The 6,698-nt window shown below is 45.1% G+C and overlaps 1 protein-coding gene and 1 non-coding gene across 3 annotated transcripts in view; both read right to left on the minus strand.

Annotated features, from left to right (window-relative positions):
* Positions 1-4,027, minus strand: part of mov10l1 (Mov10 like RNA helicase 1) — a 108,966-nt gene extending 104,939 nt beyond the window's left edge. Inside the window, exon 1 of one of the 2 annotated variants that reach the window (XM_072471440.1) lies at positions 3,952-4,027. The gene's annotated coding sequence lies outside the window, so the exon portion shown is untranslated. Of the gene's footprint in view, positions 1-3,946 lie in introns of both variants that reach the window. The other variant, XM_072471441.1, reaches the window with a different exon arrangement.
* trnak-cuu (transfer RNA lysine (anticodon CUU)) lies at positions 2,547-2,619 on the minus strand. Its single transcript has one exon. It is a non-coding gene; the product is annotated as a tRNA-Lys (tRNA).
* Positions 4,028-6,698: the final 2,671 nt, after the last annotated feature.

Consider the following 6,698-nt stretch of genomic DNA (forward strand, 5'->3'; position numbering starts at 1 on the left):
GCTGACCCTGGAAGGGACCTATAGATAGATTCAAGCTGGGCAAAGGTGTTTGTGTGTGGGGGTTGATTTCAGTTCCAACTGAGATTCTATTGTAATAGAGAGCTACGGCGTGATGAGTACATATAGCTGATTGGCAACTAGAGGCCCTTGCAAGGAAAATAAATTCCTTTGTATTTTAGATTTAGCTGGACGCTACAGCAGTTTGGCAGATAGCCGGAGAAGGAACCACTCCTACAGCTCTGCTAGAAGCAGTGGTTTTAGAAAGCTAAATTGGGAACATTTCTCTCAGCTTTGCTATAAGAAAGCCTATACAATGGAGCAATGGTTATCTAAACAGCAGTTAGTTAAGGAAACTAGAGAAATTAAATGAAAACAAGTTTCCAGGTGGTCTGAGGTTAAAGGTACAAGAACAGAGGACTGTTCAGTAAAGGCAGACAGAGGATGGCTGAGTCGTCAGATTGACCTCAAGTGATTTTCAGGTTTGTGAGGTGTTACTACAGACTGGAACAAGTTGAAATATCTGTGGGAATTGGTGGCTGGACGTCAACTGTGTAAAACCAGTAGAGGGAAATAAATCCTGAAAGGAGTTGGTGTAAAATCCTGGCCTGGATTCACTGCTAAAAGTGGTGCGGAAGCTATGTTCACAAGAGTCTTTTGGAAAATGTGGAATGGATTTTGGCATGCAAACCGCTAATGGAAAGCATGATTATGAGAGAAGTTTTTAAAAGCATGCTTTGGGGATTCGAGTTTGGAAACTCTCATATGACAATCATCTGGGGGGGAAATCCACAGACAATAACTTGGGTTCAGAATAGAATGGGTGTTTGACCACAGCCAATGTGTGGTTTTAAAAAAGTGTGTTAATGAGACCTTAGCTTCAAATCTGTCACCTGTATTAATCTTAAACCTGTACGCAATTGTTCACCCAAGGGGAGAGTAAAGGAGTATTGTATTATAAATCAAATTTTTCCATGTTAGCAGTCTTGTGATACACTTCCTCCACGTTTGATGAACAAATTTACAAATTACGGTCTTCTGAGCCAGGGTTCCATTCTGGGTTTCCCCGTCCAGTTACAACATTAACTGGGATCGTAACAATCTTCATATGAAGGTTACTCTTACCTTTTCCATGGAGAAAGCATGCACCTCACATGTACAATGGGCAGAAAGCGTGCATTGCGTGTGCTCTGAGTGCGCAGAATGCACCAGTCGAAGGAAAGTAGTTAACAATCAACATTTTGGGTGCCGCTAATCTAGAAGGACAAGGTTGGCAGATGCATGGGAGCATCACCATCGGCAAGTTCCCCTCCAAGCCACACCCTGACTGGGAACTAGACCGCTGTTCCTTCACTCACTGGGTCAAAATTCCCCCAAATAACACGTGTACCTATACCACATGAACCGTAGCAGTTCATGAAGGCAGCTCATCACCACCTTCTCAAGGGCAATTTGGAATGGGCAACAAAAGCTGGCCCAGCCCAGCGACACCAGAATCTTGTGAGATAATGTTTTTTAAAAACAGGAAGAATAACTCTGCTGCAGTCAGTCCATCACTAAGCATTCTATGGTTATTGCAATTTGGGCAATGTCTCATGTTGTGAAACAGGCTATTCCTCAAGAACCAAAGCACGACCTAAAGTGCAATGTATTTGATAATGCAGTATATGTTTGGTGCGACCACTTTAAGTCCTCGTTTGCACAACATCCAGCAACACTGATCTCAATAATGAGCTACAGATGGCTGGGAGAATCTTTCCCAGCGAGCGGTCCGAGGAATCAAATTAAAAAAGTAGCTACAACACAGATACAGCTACATAACGCAATAAAGAAATATTAAACCTAGAGTCCCTTATAATGAGACAAGACAACTCATCAATCACCTGGTGTAACCTCATTAATGAAAAAGGCAATTCCAACAAACTTGATTTGATCTCTGCATGTGGTTCAAAATTACAACTGCTGGTCTTCAGTAAAGTATTACTGAATGGTCAGGTTGACTCAGTGATGGCACTCTTGCCGCAAGTCAGATTATTGAGAGTTGAAACCCCAATCCACAATTCGAGCAGGCAGCAAATTAAGCTTGTACTTCGTATATACTGAGGGAATACTGCATCGTTGGAGCTACTGTCTTTAGGATGCAATGTCGAATGGTTTGAGTTGCAAGATGATCCCACAGTACAATTCAAAAATGAGAGCTCTCCCAGTATCGGGAATAATCAAATAGAATCATGGAATCCCCACAGTAAAGGAGGCCATTCTGCCCATCAAGTCTGCACTGACCCACTCCCCTGCCCTATCCCTGTAACCCCACTTAACCTTTGGACACTAGGGCAATTTAATCATGGCCAATCCACCTAACCTGCATATCTTTGGACTGTGTGAGGGAACCGAGCATCCGGAGAAAACCCATGCAGACACAGGGAGAATGTACAAACTGCACAGTCACCCAAGGCCAGAATTGAAAGTGGGTTCCTTGCACTGAAGCAGCAGTATGCAGTATGTTCCTTGTACGTTCCTTGCACTGTGCTACCCCAAGAGTAGAACTTCACCCAAAATGGGGCTCGAACCCACGGCCCTGAAATTAAGAGCCTCATGCTTTACCGACTGAGCTAGCCGGGCAGATGATGTCATCTAACAAGATGCCACAACACAAGTTGGCCAGTTTATTTGTCTTGCAAATGTCAACTGTTGTTCAGAGGGTTGTGCTTCAAATTCCATTTCAGACACTCAGCTGACACTGTGGTCCAGGAGTGAGAAAGGGCTACTGGTGCAGTTGCTGGCTTTTGGATAATCCATTAAACTGAGGCCTCAATTGCCAACTGAAACATCACTGGGGCAAAATATGTGAGAGGGTAAAAACAGTTGGGTGCGTGCACTCATGCATGCGGAGACATTATGGTTTGATATTGGATGTACTAGTGATTGTGCTAATTCAGAAAAAAATTCAGCAAATTCGTATCACAAACAGATTTGCATAAGCAGAGACATCGCTCCTCTGTGGGAGAGCAAAGGAGTAAACAGTTGACAGTTACACAGAATTTCAATAATCTGAATTAATTGAGACCAGGAATCCCTGCTTCTCTCTCCCTCCCCCCCCCCCCCCCCCCCAACCACTTTTTAGGTCCAGATCAGCATGGTTTATTTCTGAAGATATAGATACTATCAGATCTTGGGATTCATTAAGTAGGACTCAATCTCTGCAACTAGATGGCGCATTTGTAAACATAAGAGAACAAAACTGAGTTCATAGCCTCTGGAAATATAAACTTGTACTTCGGTTACAAGACCAAAACATGAAGCAATTTTGTTCCCATCTCTCTCCCCACCCCAATATACAAAAATAAACAAGAAAACCACAAATTTATTAACCAGAATCTGGTAAAAACGCATGCATAAATAATTATAATAAAATGACGCATTCGACCTTAAGTACATTCGAAATAATTTCCGTATATCCAAAACGGTCATCCGACTATAACATACACTAGGAAAAGGAATTTGCATTCACTTTTTTTTTTTAAATGTTGCAATTTAAAAAAAATCAGCAAAAGCAACTACGAAATTGCCAGGTTTCTGTAAACGCCTAGCTCATTCACTTCAGGGCCGTTTGAGAAGGAAACCTGCTCTAAGCCTTACCTGGTCTGGCCTGTATGTGAGTACTCATATCAATGCGGTTAAACTCTTGGCTGCACCGAGCAAACAGTTCAACAAGAAAGCCTACCAGCACCTTCTCAAGGTAACTTAGGGTGTGGGCAATAAATAATGATTTACTAACCAACGCCCCATATCCCAAGAGACACGGGGACCCTGTGAATGTGTGTGTGTGAGAGAGAGTGTGAACCATTGCAGTTTGATGAGTTACCACGGGACATACTCCATCACCATCATTTCTCGCACGGCTAGTTAGCATTATCAAGAAAAAGAGAAGCATGGACTTTCCATTCACCTGACCTGAACCCAGACCAGTTCCTGTAGCTGGAGCCACCCTGTGTAACACACAACGCCAGAGAATGGCAACAATGGCCGCTTCTGCGCAGGCGCCGCTGACATCACAATGACAATGGAACACGTGATTCGGGCGTTTCCGGGTTCCTGGGCAGCCACGTGCTGAATGTAAATCCATGGCCATTCAACGTTGGGCCTGCTCAGCTTTGTATTCTCTTTGAAGCTTATGTTTTATAAAGTCCCTCTTTCAGTTGCCCATGCTCTAGAAATATAAGCTAAATGTAATTATCAAGGCTATGCCTTTTCTTTCAGATGCCAGCATGTCTGGCAGATTCTGTGGAGAGGGAAACAGGTCATTTCATTGGATGCTGCCAGGCCTGATGAGTATTTCCAGTGTTCTGTTTTTATTTCAGATTTACAGTATGCACAGTTTTCTGCTGTTCTCATGCATGTGACACTGCTCTCTTCAGGGTTGCTATTTGCAGTTGTACGGGTTTTTTTAAAGCATTTTTACGATAGCTCTTTTGTTCGTCTGTCAGAACACCTGAATCAATATGTAACACAACAGATTTATTTTTTATTTTGGAAAGCCCACATCTTTTTGCATTGCTTTTCCACATCCTTTTTAAAATTTCGTCTGAGTTTATCTGTAGTCCTTTATTCTCTATTTGTGACAAGAGATCCCATGGTAAATACCCTATTTTGGGTGGGACAATAAGAGCATGATTGCTTTTGAATGATCTAGTTCAAACAGGTTTTTATTTGTGAGCAAGTCCGAAATCAACTGTCAAGCAACCATGTGAGGCGAATGAACAATGTACTATTATGCAAAGCTGCTATGATTGGAAACGAAAGCAGTTAGAATATTACTGAGGGAGTAAAACAATATCTTTGCTAGTCAAAGTGCAAAGTAAGTTGCACTATGAGATACATATATGAACTTAATGGTTTTAAGGTAATACGCTGAGATAACACTGCACAATGGCCTTGAGTTCAAATATGTTTGTTTTAGTTAAAAACACTTAATTCACCATGGGGTCACTGAATTCAATCAGGCTGTAGAATAGAAATATGCTGTTTTGGCACTGAGCATTGACTCCAATCGCCTATACCCCTGTCTTACTATGCTCCCAATTCCCCTATATATGGCAATCAACTGGAGTGCTGGGAACCAATGTTTAGTAAGGAATTAAGGGCTATTTTTGTCCAAAACCTCATGTGGCTATTAAGGATACTGAATCTCCTTATCAACCATGTGTCTAATAGTATAATAAATTGAAGCTCCTTGAAATTTCTCCTGAACATGAAAATATTGATTGATGATTAAAAAAAAGTGAAGCACATAATTCAATTTTGCTGTTCAAACTTGACTAGCAGTATTTCTCAAACATAGGGCAGGATTCTCTGTCGGCCGACGCCGGAATCGGGAAATGCGATTGGATGGAGAATACGCTTCCGATGCCAAAATTGCGGCAGGTGCCGGTTTCACACCAAATCATAATTCTCCGTTGCCTTGACAGCGGCGTCAATGCGTTCCAGAACGCATGCACAGGTAATGCCATTGGCATATCATTAGCGGGCTCGACCCAGTATTCTCCGGGGCCTCCATGATTCTCTGCCTCCATTGGGGCGAATTCCCGATGCCAAGCTTCACACGTGCTGTTAACAATTGTGAAACTACGAACCGGGAGTGCAGGAGGCGAAAGAGGCCGGCATTCTGGCCTTTGCGTCCCCAGTAGCCCGGCGAAGGATCGTGCTAATGTGGAAGGAGGCAAAGCCCCCCAGCCTGGAGGCCTGGATAAATGATATGGCTGGGTTCATAAAGTTGGAGAGGATTAAGTTCGCCTTGAGAGGGTCTGCGCAGGGGTTCTACAGGCGGTGGCAACTGTTCCGAGACTATCTCGCGGAGCATTAGAGGAAGGTCGGTCAGCAGCAGCAGCAACCTTCGGGGGTGGGGGGGGGGGGGTGGAGGGGACATCCTGGGAGGGGGGGGGGGAAGGGGGGACTGCCTGGGAGGGTGGATGAGCAAGAGATAACATGAAGGGTTGGAGAAACTGGCACGTACGGGTGAGGGCCAGTGTACAAAGCTGTGTAAATATATCATTTTGCCATGTATATATCTTGCTCTGCACGATTTCTCGTTTTTTTTTGTTACGAGGGGGGTTATTGTTTGTAAGGGAGAAAAATTTAGTTAAAAAACTTTCATAAATATATATATATTTTTTTAAATTGTGAAACTGGCGCCGTAGCTGATGAAGGAGGTAAGGCACGGAGAGGCGTGACCGTGGGCTGACGGTCCTGACACTGGCAGGGCTGGCTTGGGGGGGGGAGGCGGGGGGGTGCTGCAAGGGCCGGGGCATGGTTGGTGACAGGGGGACAGACCATGTGGCCGGGGTGATCCCCCCACCCCCCGCAGAACTGGGGTGGTGCCCAGGCATGGACTGCAAGTGCCATCTTGTTGCGCACCTCACTGACCACCCACCCTGGTTCCGCAGAGTGATACCGGCTGTATGGCTGCTCCCACCACACCACCCCCGCACCCCACCCTCCGCCAAACCAGCCCCCCCTCCCAACTGGCCATCACCCACCGGGCGGGGCATCACGCGATCCACCCAGGGCAAAGCCCACAGTAGCCCCTACAGGGGGGTGCCGGACGGGGACAGCAGAGCATACTGCTGGCATGGGCCAGGCGATGTTGGTAGCAGGGACGAGCACCAGAGCCAGAGGCCCCCATTGTTCCGGCCCCTGGCAGG

Source organism: Scyliorhinus torazame, chromosome 13 (genome assembly GCF_047496885.1).
Source record: "Scyliorhinus torazame isolate Kashiwa2021f chromosome 13, sScyTor2.1, whole genome shotgun sequence".
In the NCBI taxonomy this organism is placed as follows: domain Eukaryota; kingdom Metazoa; phylum Chordata; class Chondrichthyes; order Carcharhiniformes; family Scyliorhinidae; genus Scyliorhinus; species Scyliorhinus torazame.